The 16,795-nt window shown below is 40.5% G+C and overlaps 1 protein-coding gene across 6 annotated transcripts in view; it reads right to left on the reverse strand.

Moving 5' to 3' along the window:
• tln2b (talin 2b) overlaps window positions 1-16,795 on the reverse strand; it is a 122,637-nt gene that overhangs the window by 71,943 nt on the left and 33,899 nt on the right. Inside the window, exon 4 of one of the 6 annotated variants that reach the window (XM_086027619.1) lies at window positions 13,395-13,495. The exons of the other annotated variants lie outside the window; for them this stretch is intronic. The gene's annotated coding sequence lies outside the window, so the exon portion shown is untranslated. The remainder of the gene's footprint in view (window positions 1-13,394; window positions 13,496-16,795) is intronic. 6 annotated transcript variants of the gene reach the window in all.

The raw sequence follows: 16,795 nt of genomic DNA on the forward strand, positions 1-16,795 counted from the left end.
TGACATTTATAATAATAATATTAATAATAGTAATTATAATAATAATGACTATCTTATGATTACTGTATTTTTACATACAACAGCAGTATGCCATACTACTACCATGAATACATCTTTCAATGCGCATTGTGGATTACGTTATGTGCATCAGGGCTGAGCTTTTCAGGGCTAAATGTGTACAGACGACACCGTAAATAAAATTCAGTCGGGTGGGAAACACACGTACACGTCTGTGGTCTTCAGCATTTTTGTGTTTTGGAACATTGTCCCTCTGCAACCCTGGGCGACTTGCCTCTCGCGAAAGCGTTTTTTTGTCCTTCTTTTTCACACATTGACAGAAAATCACACTGTTCTCCTCATCATGTCGAAGCCACAGGAAGTTACTAAACCTTTCAGACTAGATATGATGATTTGTATCCGGTTGTTTTGCCGTGCCACAGTCACTCTTCCTGCTTTTTTTTCTTCGACGCGGGTGGGAGGAATTCTAAGATGTTTTGCACAACTCGGGGTCAATGGAGTTGCTTTTTGATGCAGAAACCGTAGCAATATTTGCATATTGTGTCACTCTAGTGTTTGCACATTGTTTTGCAGCAAACGGGCTAGTTTGCTAACTCTTGCTACCATGCCGTCACTGGCATATGTAAACAATGCATCATCAATGGACAAGCGGTGTTTTGTTTGTAACAATGTTGTGTTTATGCAGTAACCAATCACATGTGTCATTGGCAATGTGGAGAATTGCGGTACTATTGGCATTATTTGCATATGAACATTTGTGCTTCGTAGCCAAAGTCTTTGAGGAGGGTTCCCCTGGGGCAATTTGACGGGCAGATTGGCCCTTAGCTGGAGTGGCAAATATGGAAAATATTTACCACGCCACGGCACGACATGCCAAACCGTGAATGTGCGCCCTGAATAGTGGTTAACCTCTTTTTAACCATGTGATACTTAAGAATGATATTAAGTCAGATATGATGCACCTGCAAAACAATATTATGCCTTAGTAATTAATGTTAAGACACAGGGATCTATTTCCGTGAACCGTGTAAATCCTACGCGGCGTAACTCTGGGCAGAGGCGGGTTAGACACGGTGGGTGTTGGTAAGTTTGTAGATAAGCACATGTAGGCGGATGTGAGAGAAGGAGCGCCGCGCTGCTGTGGGAGTGGTCAGAGCCGACTTCTATCATGGCCAATCAAAGTGGGTCCTTTAATTGCCACTTCATATGTGGCGTGCTAGTTATGCATTAGAGTCTCGACATGATGAAAGAACATCCGCGCCGTGAAGTAGACACTAACTACCAACACCCCCAAATTAGTGCCACCCTGTGGAATTGTTTGAAAAAATGTAACACAATGATTCAGAGGGCTTGATGCAGGCTGTTCACATACTTAGGAATAAAACACGTTGGCCCAGCTGTCTAGTGTCTTCGATGCGCCGGTGTTAGATGTGACCTGTCTGAGCAAGCGTAAGGTTTAGATTGTACAATCCTTCAGCTGTGCTGGCCCGCCCTGCTTGGCGGAGACTGGTCAGCCAAATTGGCCTTACTCTGACACAAAAATTTGGATCCTCTGGCATTTGCGCCATGGCGGAGATAAAATCTCTATGAAGATAGAGCACTACGTGTTTTTGTTCTTTTAAAATTGCCTTGGCAGTAAGGAATGTTAAAATATTCCCCGCAAAAGTTTATAATGGGGACAATGTGATCATGGAATGGATCATTTCCCATGGGAAAAATTAATTGTTTAAAAATCTGAACAACCAATGTCCCATAACGGTGTGTTTAATCTTCCACCGTATATTCAGACAGGCCACCTTAATAAATTCTGCATTAAAATGACATCTTTTTACAACAACATTTACAAATTGTCCCTGGTGCTATGACTGCACCACTGCTTTGCTTCTGGGCTCCACACTCTGCTGTAATTCAATTTAAAGGGTGAAGATACGGTCAGAAATTATGAATGTCGCCCTTGTCATAGGGAAGGAGAGTGCAGCTCATCTTACACTAAAAATATCCAGCAAAGTGGAGCACCCCAAAGCAGCACCCTTCCAAAAGGATTCACAACGCAGTCAGCACAATGAATGTGACTGTTTCTCTCTTGTGGCAACGACTAATATGGTACAGCAGATAAAATCATTTGTATTGATTGTAGTCTTAACTTCTTAGAGTATGATAGATATCAAATATGATAATAAATGGCACACAGAACAAAGAGATTGCTATTATTGAAGCTGCCCAGCTGTCTTATGAGACACGCAATGGCTCAATATGTACCAGCTCTAATTCAGGGATTTTGACAAATGTGCTTCCAAATTGCTGGAGATAGAGACTGTTCCTTGTGGATGAACGTTCGCTGCGCCCGGCTGCCGCCTCTCGAACGATGTCAGTGGTGGTCCAAAACCAATCCTCTTTTCCCACGAATCTTGAATTACACAAATTGAATGGATTGAGCATGTTAATTTACATGATGTTACGTGTTATTAATTCACCCATCAATATAGGAATACAAGTAGTATCATTAAACAGTAAGACAGCCCATCCGAGTGTCAAAACTGTTAAATTTTTCATAGCTCTTCACACAACCACTGACATGTTTCCTTATCTTTACTTTGATGTATTGACCGAATAAAGTCAAGAACATCGCAACTCAAAATTGTCGATTCTCAAGCAATAACGAGACCTCAATTGTTGGCTCGCTATCATGACACTCAGTCTTTTTCTTCCAACAACAAGCTAACTTTAGCACCTCCCCCATACACAGAGAACCTCAAACAACGGAGATGCCCTACTTCCTTGACATCAATAACCTCTCACGTTCATTCATGAGCAAAATATCGGCGCAAATTCCCAATACAAATGGCAGTCATTTACATGACATGATACCGATGCAAAATCATTTCACGTAACATTTTTACAGAAATGCCGCCCTGTGCTGCAAATATTGCACATACTAGAAAACCTATGGATGCAGATCAGCTTTCAATACCACAGAATACAATCCTGATGATCACATTTTTAGCCATACATATTTATAGACTGTGTGGTCCATAGGCCTGAATTAGACTTAAAACTTGAGGTCACAAGATTTGGGTATAGCTGTCCTTATACTTCATGGTATACAATCATTGTCTGGGAAATCTGTATAAGCATCAGCATTTGGTAAATAAATAACAGATACACTTTCAAGAACAATGATGTAGGACTTCCCAAAGCAAAAATATGCAGAGGGAATTTACATACATAGAACCTTCCCTGCAAAATCTAATTAAAAAAAAAAAAAACACTTCACGGACATGTTACTCAAGCTGGATGTGAGACACAAGCAATTTCCGGGCGATGCACAACTATGGGCTACACCAGCAACACATATATGCGATAATTAAAATGCTACAGACAGAGCATGGAAAGATTAAGGGCTTTCAAGAGAGGATTGTTAATACTTGATGCTAATGAATGCAAGAATATACAAGTAAAAGGCAGACCCAGTCACTCTTGCTCAGTAGCAATTTTCAGCCTGAATTTAATGGGTTTTCATGAATAAAAAAGAATGCACTCCAATTATGGTAATGGAAAACGTGGACAAGTTCTATGCGTAGCTCCTCAATACAGTAACTTCTTTAGTTAAAGACAAAAATGTAGTGATTTGAGGTCAAATAATGTGCTGTAATATGCCTGCCATGATTGCAAGTGTCAGTTATAGAACTTTTTTGCGCCACTGTGCAAACCTGTTCATGAGAGAGGCCTCTGTTCTGCATAGTGTGAAATATGATTTCCAACCAAAATTCGTTTTTTACATCCCTGCTAGTCTTTCTTGCTTTAAATGATCCCCCATGCCATACATGTTAATCATAAACAGTCTAAGAATGTGTGGAAAATTATTAGCTTCAACTGAGTTTAAGAACAAACTTGAATCGAAAAGGCCTTTGCCAACAATATGCCCGCTTTAATAAAAGAGCTTACAGGATCTTACTTTGAAAATCCACAGCCCAATAAAAACCATCCATGCCTAAACATCACCACAGACACCAGTGCAGGAATATGTTCGTTCACTCGGTGTATCCCCATCACCAGTCTCTGAGCACAAACCCATTCGTTGAACAAACTCTTCGGAAGAGACCGCCAGTTTTCGCTGACTGAGCTCTCATGTGCATTTCAGGTTCCCACAAACAGAACATTCTGCCTGAAGAGTCACGACCTGTAAATCAGGTGACTCCAATCTCGCGTCGGCCGCCCATGCAATAAGCCTCTCCTCCCTACTTTCTTTTACCCCTCACTACACTTTAACTGACTGGACTACAACCACTTGATTATTAGTATTATGAGCAATGGAACGCGACATAGGCTGGAGAGGTGTGATACACTGAGGGACCCGATCAGCAATTTCTATCTGCCAGTATGCTGAACTGAAACGCACTTGCTTTTTAAATTTATTTTTTCGCAAACAAAGTAGCTTAGTCAGCAGAAGTGCATCGGTTTAGGTATACCAGCATTTGTTTGTCTTGCAGTATGCCTCTGGTGATGTATACATTGTACTGTACTTATATTTTCTGTAAGCTAAGTGGAGCATAGAAAACCAACACAAAACTTAATCAAATCTGCTGTCAATGGTGAGTGAAACCACTTAGGTGTACGTGAGGAGGTTCAATGAGAGGCCATGTTTTCGGCCCATTTTTTCCAGATCAGCGGCTCGGACCTCGGTTGCTATGGCTGCCGCTGTGCCCACCTTTTCCTGGACATATAAGGCAGGACAGCAGCATCGACTGCTTCACGGGACCACGTGGATGTAGAGCACACTCTCGCGCAGCACTTGTTCACATATTTCAGCGAGTGCCAGCTTTTAAGAGTCAGTCAGAGGCCTTGACAGTGTTAGGGTTCTCTTTATCTGTGTGCTGTGTGCAATCCTGAATTCATCCAGAGGGCCTCTCAGCCATCCTGTCAAAAGTACACAGATATGCTGAGCAGAAAAACTATTTGAGGGGGCTGATTTTGATCCACTTTGATAGTGCATGTCGGAAAAATGAAAATACCTCTGTGTGAAAGTGTCACTTCAGTTTGACTGCGATGTTGAAGGTTCTCCCAGGAAATTCAATTAGCATTTTGTGATTTTCACATTAGCATGTACACATAAGCAGCAGCGCTTTCACCAAAACAGGTTTCTTCTCATAATGATAAATGATTGTTTAACACCAAATGATCAATGAGGCTTCAAAAGCAAACGGTGCAAACGAAAACCCCATCACTCAGCTTGAGGGTGCATAAGAAACACAGATTCGTGTTTCTCTTTGCAGCTTTGTACATGTCTCCCAGTGACAAAGACACTAAAGAGCAGCATGTTAACATTGGCTGAAGAAAGCATTGACAGAGGAAACTCAGAGGAAAAATGAAATGGCCCTCACGTCACAATTCATAATGCACCAATTTGTCATACAAAACGTTTGTCATGCATGGCTTCGATGTGCTGTTATGCATAACGTCCCAGTGATTCTCAAAGTGTAGTACATGTTCCACTAGTGGCAAGCAGACTTCCTGCTGTGGTACGCAAGTAATCATTGAATTTCATATTCAAACTGTGTATTAGTGAATGAACAATTAATTGCTTTTGCAATATAATCGCAATTTTGTTACTACGAAGGCTGCGGTTTAAATAGTCATTGCTTTCGTGACAGCGGAGGCGAGAGGGGTATTCAACGAACGCTAAGCTAACGCTGCTGCACTAGGTTTCTAACATGCTTGTTTTTTTTCACCATGCGTGGTTAAAACTTGCGTTGTCTATTTTGTGATGTTTTGGCTGCCGTCGTATGTCGGAGCGCGTGTGTGAGGAACTGTCTGTCATGGCTGTCGGATGTGTGCCGCCGTTCTAAGAGTTGACGTATGTATATGTATATATCTATATCTAATATATATGTATATATATATATATATATATATATATATATATATATATATATATATATATATATATATATATATATATATATATATATATATATATATATATATATATATATAATTTAGTGTTTTATGTTAATTTATTGATTCCATTTTGTTGTATTATGGCTATTTTGTTGTTTGTATGTAAAGTGCTTTGTTACAGCTCTAGCTGTTATGAAATGCGCTATATAAATAAAATTGTATTGTATTGTATTTATGTATCCGTCGATATGATAATGATGATTGAGTGAGTGATTTAATCTTTTAGAAGTGTTTTATTTGAAACATTTACTTTTAATTCAATCATTACTTAAGTCCTAGATTTACACTTGTAAAATTTAGAAAGTGTGACGCATGAATTCACCAACCCTTCAGCAAGCATCCCTTTCCACTTCAGTAAATGCTACACGTCCTTCACATGTTTTACTACACAGTGTTTTTTGAACACTTCTATTTGTGGAAAAGGCTGTGGGGAAATTTGCTTCTAACTGTGAAGAAATCGATCAAACAGCATCCTGGAATGGATTGTGTTTGACCTCAGAGGTTCACAACGTTCCCTCAAAGAATGACTGTACACTTACAAAAAAGTTACAAGGAGTGCTCAGTCACTAAGAGGGGGGTCTCAATTCGTCAACCAAAAACCAGTATGCATTAGGCCTTTGAATACTATTAATTCAATGAAGTCATGGAACATTCCCAGCACATGAACAGCAAATGGCTAAATATACGAAAAAAAAACAACAACAAAAAAAACAGATCATCATCGTTAAAAACAGTTTCAAGTGACAGAGGTGATAATTTCTAGAAATTTTCTGACATCATTCTTTCCTTCTTTCCCCACCCACATAACCACCCCTGAAGGATGCCCAAGTTTTCCTGATTACTACAAACAAAGAAGTCTGGCTTTCGTCTACCTCATGAACATCTGCTCGACCAACTACTCACCCACCTCCAGCAAACAGGATACTGTATATGGTGCAACAGGGGTCAACTGATAGGAGCCGGACTGGCTACGTCAAATTATGCATGCCGACTGAAACAAACCTTTAGAACGCATTGTTCAGCCGGGCTGGATGAGCCATAGCACACAGAGCGGCAGCATGTTAGGGATGCTGCCATGCTTATTTAAAAACTCCCATGCACGGTATTCCTTTCCATGTCAATGGGTTGCCATAGCAACTCGGGTTTGGGATAATTCCCATATCAGGTGGCTTTTGCTGCAAAGAAAATAGATAAACAGAGCAGTTAATCAATGATGTTCTGGATTTCCTCTACGATTCTCTCATTGATCACGGAACATCTCTTCAGTAGTGAGATATGCCCACTGGACACCTGATTGGGCACACCTGCGCAATCTAATGAGATCCAAAAGAGTTGCATAAGCACAGCTGACTAAAGGAGTCACTTTCACTGAGAAATTGCTTTCATCTTAATACATTTTTGTCATTGGGGGATATTGTAGCAGCGTAATTCTACTATATTGTCATTTTCCATTATTAGTGGATGCTAATTTACAGCTTTAGTGAGCCGAGCAAAACAATATTGACTTCACCTAAAGTGCAAAACAATTGAGCATAGAGATCGCTTCTCTCCAGTCATGCTTCATCTGCAATTGTACTTTCGATGTGTGAATAATTATGTTTGTTAGACAGGCTGAGGTCCAACTGCACAAATCAGGAATATAATAAAGGGGTAGTATTCACTTTAAAAACTGCGAGCAAGATTTGAAAGCAGTGTCACTCCACTAACCTCTCTGCCCGTCTCGAGTCTCTGACCAAAGCCACGCCACACACTGACGCGCATGAGACGTGCACAGTAAACTAAAAGACCTTAGCTGCGGCTACAACGTTGATAGCCCGGCTTATTCGTAACGGAGTGTAACTATAACCGGAATGAATGGAATATTGCACTCCAGTTCAAGTCTGTGACTGCGTGTTTGCCCGCTAGAAAAATGCAGCTCAGTCAGTTAGCTAGACTGCAGTCAGGCTAAGCAGTCTCAATTGGAAGTCAAGTCAGCCACCACAATGATTGCTTCCGAGAGCCAACTTCAAAATAAACATTGAATAACTATGTACACTCCTACTTCTTGCACTTTTATTTCTAAATTGACCCTCGCGGCGTGTTGCGTAGCTTAAGAACAACAGTTGTTGTCGCGGCTGTCTTGACTATGCTGGCTCCAGAGCTAACGACTACATTCCCTGTAAGGCTTGATGGCCAAACGCTTCATAGGCGAGCCGCCGGGGAGACGGTTATCTCCGTATCACAGCGCCGTGACTCCAACGGTCCATCAAAATATGTTCTTGCCCTTGTCCTTGTTGCTAAAAAGAGTGGTTACCAGAGGAGTGTGCTAAGCTAGCTAGCTGATCACTGGGTCCCATACTGCAAGTCAGAGGTGGGCAATTCATTTTTTGAACAGGCCAGGAAATCAATTGTGTTAAATATGAATTTAATGTATTTTTATAAAACAGTAAATTGAATTGTTTTAATAGGATGCCATTGTGTGGCCCTGGTTGTTGTAATTAGGAAATAAAAAGTGGAATCTGAGAAAAAAAAAAAAAAAACAGAAAAATGTTTATTCAGTTATATTAGAATTGCGTTTAAATTCATCCAAGAGGTTGGCAGGTCAGAAAGTGTTGTTGTTTTTTTTTTCAAAATTGCAAACTAACCCACGTCCGCTGATAGTGTAGTGGTACACACGCCTGAGTTGTGTGCGGGCAGCGTGGGATCGATTCCCGCTCAGTGACAGTGTCTATGTGTGCCCTGCGACTGGCTGGCGACCAGTTCGGGGTGTTGTCTGCCTTCGCCCATTGACGGCTGGGATAGGCTCCAGCAACTCCCCGCGACCCTGTATAGGATAAGCGGTTTGGAAGATGACATGACATGACATGACATGACATGACAAACTAACCCTTAAACTATATCTGAGGAGATGAAAAATATTTTAGAATGACTTTAACACTGCAAGCAGGACAGGACATCAAGGTGGTTGCAGCTACACCTCCCCATAGTGGGTTTTATACAAACAAAAGACGGTGGGAGTTGATCATTAGGAGCAGCCGTCTGTACAGCCGGGCCTTAGCCACTCGGCCGGTGCTTGAGAAAGAGGTTTCCATCTCACAGGGGAAGTCTAGAGGAAACAAGCCCGCAGGCAAAATGATCCTCAGTTCCACTCTCTTTAACCTGATTACTGTAACAAGCTTAGCGACTGGTGGACGCACAGCACACAAACATTCTACATTCACTCACTCACTCAGGGCGGAAAGCACGGCTCACCATCATGTCAATCTGGATATGTTTTTTGTTGTGTAGGAATTACAAATCAACAAATGTATACAGCAAAGTCAACCAATTTGGCCTACCATCTTTTACACTAAACATGTAATGCAATTACAAAAAAAAACATCACTACTAATCTGGAAAATCCAGCATTTTAGTGGACAAAATTATGTGACTTCATTTAAATCATATACAGTATATATATTTGTTTATATACAATACTGATTGCCCCACTGTATGTATGTAACACAAAAGAAATGTCATTGACGAAGTTGAGAAGGAAGAAATTAGGGCTAACACGGGTCCTCGAGTAATTAGAATACTTTGGTTCACAAAAAATGCTCGAGGCATTTTTTTCTACCCGCTTATTTACGTTAACACTGTCTGGAAGAAGAAGTAAAGTTAACCGCAGGAGCAATTGTACAAAATGAACCTTCAGCGCCTATCTCACTGAGCAGCGAACAATTGTGAGTGTTTTTGAAGGCAACGAATGTTGAATTCACGTCAGAGTTCGTCAGGGTTCATTCAATGTCGCAAAACGTCCGCCGGACGTTCGCCAACAGTATTAGTGATTTTTCTTGTCGCAAGGAAATTTTGAACATGTTCAAAATTCTTTTGTGACAAGAAAAATACAGGCCAACGTCTGCTGATCGTTTAGAGAACATTTGCGACCTTGAACAACCCCTGACGTGAACGCACATTTTTCTACCTTCGCCAACAGTCGGAAATGTTCGCCTCTCGGTGGGATAGGTGCTTTAGTTACCAAATAATATATAGACTAGACTATTTTGGAGTTGGTCCAGATATTATAATTATCTTAAAATGAAAACCAGTTGGCTGTTTATTATTAAATGGAAATGTGTTTTTTTTCTTCTGTATCTTTAAGCAAGCAAAAAATGTTTTTCTTTTTTTTATCCGAATACCCGATTATTCAATTCAGATTTTCAGTAGGATATCCGAATACTAAAATATTCTATAGCTGCAGTGCTATTCATAAAAAAAAAAAAAAAATTAAAAAAAACATTGAATTAAAACAGAATCAAGGCAGATTTTATATTTTCACTTGATGCCTTTCATTCTTTAGTTTTCACATTTGATGGTACATATGCTCCTAAAACAAAACCAAAAACAACCTAAATCTTAATAGAAAATAGTCAAGGCTGGTTATTTTTAGCCACAGCAACAGATTTTAATCAAACATGTACACCAATGATATGCCATTGATGATGACGATGATGATTTTTATGAAAGAAAAACTCTTGTAGAGATTCACTCTCTGAGCAGCTCCACAAAGAGAAATCAAGGGAGGAGGGCCTTTCTCAAGGTCACTCCTGTTGCGATTAAGGGGGAGGGGAAAACGCTGCTTTTTCACTCGCACCCACCACTTTGGACCATGCTCAACGGTTGGATTGATTGTAGAGCTAGGTGACATAGCAGCATCGGGCACTGTCCAATGATAAAGACCTCAAACCATTTTCCTATGATTTAACCCAGTAATGTCCCAGTAAAATGAGACTCAAGAGCTTTAAAACGACTCAATTGTTTTTAGTGGCCCATTTAATGCATCTGTCTGTTTCATGCTTGACAGGATTAATGAAGCACAACTACAGTGTTGGTGGCCTGCCTGGAGTGTGCCACAGAGATGTGAAACAAGTCATGTTGAATGAGATGCAACAAACATTAGGAGCAGGGTTCTTGGTCCTCAATACTTAAGTGTAATTATCTTTCTGCACCTCAAAGGGAAGCGTGTGGCGCAGTGTGGATAAGTCATTCATACTGATGAAGCCACAAAATTGTAGCTTGTGGGAAAAAAACATGTTAAAGTCATTTTCTCATAGATTTTGCAACTACTGTGAAACCTATGCTCATGAGAAAGAAAAAAAAAACACTGAAGGTTTATTACAGTTATATGCTCAAACCCATTCAGGGATGCACTCCAAAAATGACTGCTAAAGTATGCTATCTATCAATGGAAACATGACATAATGCGTCATTTTCCAAGGATAGGGTTATTTGTAGGGCATATTCTCAAATAAGATTCTGAGAGGAGACATTCAAGTAATGAGTCCAAATGCATCAGATTCTACAATGCTTTTTTTGGTATGAAATCCAAAACATTCTGTTTGTCATTCAATGAACGCAGGCTACACCCTGCATTGGTTGCCAGTAGAGTTATATTTTTCTTATTAAAAACATCAGACATTGTTTTTTTGCAGAGGCTCAAACAGATTAGCTATGAGTGTTTTGAGTTACAACCGTGGTCACGAGACAAGTTAAACTTGTATCTCAAGGCACGTAATCACAACAGCATTCTGACTGTTGACTTTAGAGGATTGGCTGTGAGAAATGACATAGTTTTACCGTCTAATTCGCCGGATTTACAGTGCTTAGTTGGCATGACATAATTTAGATTTTTTTTTAATGGCAGTTGACATGAACCCTCATAGATTTGTATATGTTTATAATGTGAATGAAAATTACTGTGGAATGTGTGAATGTATATCCAACCATATCATATATGTATCACTCAATATTGAGCATTTGGACCTGCAGTGTAAATCCAGCTGTAGTGAGGTATGATGGGTCCATTTTTGAAGACTCCCTCTAATTGATTGAGAATAGGTCATAAAGCCTACAGTCGTACAGACTTGAGTTTGCATCACTGCCTGTTTTGTTGTGCTACCACTGTTAGGAATGAAAGGTGCACACACTGGATGAGCACATGGTATGAAGGCAGGCAAGCATGCAGCCAGGCACAGAATTGAGCCTTGCTCAGTTCTACAATAACTGGACTAGCCATCAATTACATCAGTGCAGCTCTGCAGGTCTCTGACAAGGCTGAGATCCTCTGACAGGAGTACCGCCTGTAGCAAGGAACCAACTTGCCAGCGTCTACATGCAGCTTGCGTTAACAAGACAAAAAGTTACAAAGCGCACTATCCAAAGATCTTTGCGAAGCAATACAGACAGCAGCATTGACCACCACCTCGGCTTAAACTTCTAATGGTGAGACTAGATACACAGATGTGGCTCTCCAGCTTCTTTTAATCTCTCCTTTTTATGTCATCATCATGTAATCAAGATCCACCCGCCCAGGGAGCAGCACACAGCGAGTGCCAGAAAATGAAATCATTGTTGTGTGTCCTCAATGGGTGTTATTTCATGGCATGGCATGGGCAAACAGATGTAGCTGTAAACTAGATTTATGAAAGCACCACACTGGAAGCAGCACAGACAAATTCGGGGGTTCATTGTGGCAGATGATGACGGTGAAACCTTTCTTATTGCTGCTGTGATCTGCCATATACTGTAGATTGACATGAGTTATACTAGTGTCAGTTTGTATGCTTTTAACTTATGTACATTTTACTATGTTATGCGTGGACTGGATCATGAAGATAATCCTTGCAGTGTGAAACCAAAATAGCCTCCCGTAAAATTTGTTGGGAAAAGAAAATGAATCGTAACTGCAATGGTTTCATTTTTACTCACTGTTCACTGTGCTGATTGGTTTGTGCTATTAGTATGCTCCTCGGCAGTCTCATGATACATAATGAATGTTGATGAATTTTGTATACGAGACGGAACAATTACATAAAACGTGTTTGATTTCATTAATTGACAGTTTCACCAGCTCCTCGTCAGACTGAGCACCATCTGGGAGGAAGGACATTAAGCAGTAGTTGTCAAGTAAAAGGCCATTATTCTAAATTCCATGCCTATAACCTGTTACAATAACTGAAAAAAAAAAACTTTGATCCAATGACAAAGTGAAAATAACTTTGCAGCATTTTTGTGATCTTTATTTTGAAACAGAATCACTAAGCAACAGGAAAAAACACCATCCTACCGCTCAACTTTAAGCACAAATGCATGACATCACACATGAGATGATAAACGTTGACTTCTGGCAACGTCTTCTGGCACATTCTGGTCATGTGCCTTCATGCTGAATGAACTTAGTTACATACCTCTTCAGATCAAGTTAAGTACAGATTTTAGATGGGGCATATGTCGAGTGAGGTTATATGCATTCAGCGTGAACTGTCTCTCTCTGGAGCAAAGTGGAGCTAACTTTTGAATTAAGTCTCCTTTAGCATGCAAAGTGAAAGTACATCCGGGCAGCCGCATTTAAGGGTCAACTAACTGTGTGGGTTTGGGTTACAAGAGAGACATCGACATACCTGCCTCGCTGAAAAACAGTGATTCCAAATGATTAGTTCTGCACTCTCAGGGGACTGGAGGCGGCGGATGTGTAATTCTATTAGTCCTATATGGTTCATCTCTAGAGGGAGCAGACACATCTATATTACTGAGATGCGCAGGCTTTGAATAGGCACATTAGTCATTTGCAAAAAATCATTGCCGCTGTTGGTTTCATCTAGAGATAGCCTCGTTCACAAAAAGACAGTTTTGGCAAATTTAAAAGCCAGCAACGGTAGGCGGATGAGCAGTGGCTGCGGGAAGGCTAAATTCTAAGCATTTGTGTCATGGTTGCTGTCTCCACAAATTTGCATGCAGGTCACCTTTACATTGCTGGTCGTCCCCACTTTTTGTTCCTCCCTTGAGTGTCATGTCATGTCATGTCATCTTCCAAACCGCTTATCCTATATAGGGTCGCGGGGAGTTGCTGGAGCCTATCCCAGCCGTCAATGGGCGAAGGCAGACCACACCCCGAACTGGTCGCCAGCCAGTCGCAGGGCACACATAGACACTGTCACTGAGCGGGAATCGATCCCACGCTGCCCGCACACAACTCAGGCATGTGTACCACTACACTATCAGCGGACTTCTCCCTTGAGTGACGAATGCATATTTTACACAGGATGGGATGATGTGCGTCAGATTTTTTATATTAGTCAACCTTGATTGCATGTAGGCAACACTGAGAAGGTGAGTACAAGCCAAAATGAACTGAATCTAAATATGGCCTGCAAATACTTTTTTTTTTTTTTTAAATAACTATGGTACTTCTTCCTTTCACCACATTTCAATGTTTTGTTGGAACTGTCCAGGTCTCTGGTGAAATCTGAATCAGCTATAGTGAGTCACAAATGTGTAAGCGTACAGTGCATAACTTAAACAGTGTGGGAGGACCAGTATGTGATATTTGCCAATTCTTGGCCCTAATGTATTCAATATGGGGATATCTGGACATTAAACTTACAGGAAGTGAAAATTGAAGAAATTATGTTGTTACTTTTTGCAGGCACAACAGCTTCTACTTTTTGGGGAAGACCCCAGAGAATAATTTAAAGACCCTGTAAATTGACTTGTGAGATTTGTAACTAAATACATTACACGTTTGAAGATGATTGCTGAAGACGTCTAAAGACTGAAAATGATACAATTCTAATTTATGGAGACAGGGGCGTTACCAGGAGGGACAGGGATGGGCAGTGCCCACCCACTGACATGTTCTGTCCACCCAAAGAAATGGATGTAACTTCTAAGTTTTAACATTTGTTTGTGTTGTTACATCCTCTTTCACCTTAAAAAAACATTGTCACCTGCATGTCCATACTGTTCAGTTATGGATGTCTTCTGAGTCAAATAAAATCAAATCAACTTTTATTTGTTTAGCCCAAATCACAACAACAATTATCTCAATTAAGGAGAAAACAAAACACGTTTTAAGGTGCAGTAGCCCTACGTTGGATTTCGACCTACTTGAGTATTGTGGCACTTTTTTGCCCCCCAGGTAAGACTAATGCCCACCCACACCTGGCATCCTGGTAACACCACTGAATAGCTTTAAAAGTCTTTTTCACCATTTCAATTTTCAAGATTTTTTTTTGGGTGAGGAGAGCTAAAATTGGGCCAGGATGCACTTTGTTCGCACCTCCCCCTCTTTTCTGTGTGAAGTGATTTGTTACAGCTCTAGCTGTTGTGAAATGCGCTGTACAAATTGTATTGTATTGGATTGTATTGCTACTTGAATACCTTCGTTTACTTCAGCAGCGCAATTGCAAAGAAGTTAGCTAGCTTGCGATGCCCACATCCCAAAAATGCAATTCCCATTCGACTGTGATTGCATGCACGACTCGCAGAAAAAGGCTGAAGAACAAGGAGAAATATATATTTTTTTAAACCCTTTCCGATTGCAGCGTGCCAAATTCAGTGCCTCTTCACTTTAACAGATTCTGACAGTTGAAGAGAAAAATTCAAAATGTTATCTTCAAAAAGAGACCCCAAACTATGCTGATAGTCCAAATGGTTCAAGTACAGCTTCAAATTTACTTTGGGTGCACCTTTTTAAGCGTTCAGTTAAAAATACCAGGTGGAATTGCTTAGGGGTTACAGTCCAACTTGAAAGCCAACGTGAGGGCTGAGTCTTTGTGCTGGTGTGGCCTCTTTAGGGTGTCTTTAGTGTACCTTGTTGTCTGCCATGAGTGTGCACATGTCACTGAGAAACAAGTAACCTAACTGTAACCCTAACAATAAAACTTTAATTGAATTTCATATTTTGTCCATCCATCCATCCATCCATCCATCCATCCATCCATCCATCCATCCATCCATCCATCCATCCGTCCATCTGTCCATCCATCCATCCATCCATCCATCCATTATCTATATTGCTTTTCCATTTCTCTAAAAATACGACTGGTCACTGTTGAAAGGTTTAAATGTTCATAGCTTGAGGTTGGGCTGAACGATCAATTGCATTTGCAATATAATCACGATTTGAGAAAGGGTGATTTTGTAATCGCGAAGGCTGCGGTTTAAATGGTTATGAGGGGGGGTTCACCAGATGCTAAGTTAATGCTGCCGTGCTCAGTTTCATCTGTGCTAGCTTTTGGCTTTCTAACATGTTTGCTCCTTTTCACCTCGCATGGTTTAAACTTCCCGTGTGTGGAAAAACAAACCCTCACCACGTTCATGTGTTGTCTATTTTGTGACGCTTTGGCTGCAGTGTCAACAAGTGTTTGATGGCTGACTTGACTTCGATTTACTTGTCTCCAAAATTTGAACACATGCACAGAGACGATGGTGAGCGGCTACTTGAGCCACGGCAAATAAAAATGCATCCATGCAAAGTACTCAAGTTGACAAATATTAAGAGGATGAATTCGACCGTATGCTTTCAACTAAAAGAGGGACGAAAATAAGTCAAATAATGGGACGCTGACAAGTGTTAATGCCCGCTGGTGCTTGATATTATGCCACAGGCATTATCTTACTTTTCCTACCGAGTGGCGTGTGTGATGTTACTAAATGGAGATCGAGTAAGCTTTAATTCTATACATGTATGTTTTATTTATTTATCCATCTATATGATAAATTGAGTGAGTGATTTAAGAAGTGCAGTTCACGTTTACATATCATGTTTCATGAAATGAATTGATGTGTAGGACTTGGTCGAGCCACTGGATTAATCTTTATTGGTCTATATAAAAAGTTGAGTGACTAAGAAGTGCAGTCCACGTTTACATCATGTTTCATGAGAAAAAATGATATGTAGGGAGTGGTGAAGCTACTGATTTGTTTACATTATTGTTGTAATCTGCACTTGAGTTTGTTCCTATAGGATAGCTTCAGTATAGTACTTATGTTTACACCACACCTGTGTGGCAGAATTATG

The sequence above is a fragment of the Filicampus tigris genome, chromosome 4, assembly GCF_054856515.1.
Source record: "Filicampus tigris isolate MCC_2025a chromosome 4, RoL_Ftig_1.0, whole genome shotgun sequence".
Lineage (NCBI taxonomy): Eukaryota > Metazoa > Chordata > Actinopteri > Syngnathiformes > Syngnathidae > Filicampus > Filicampus tigris.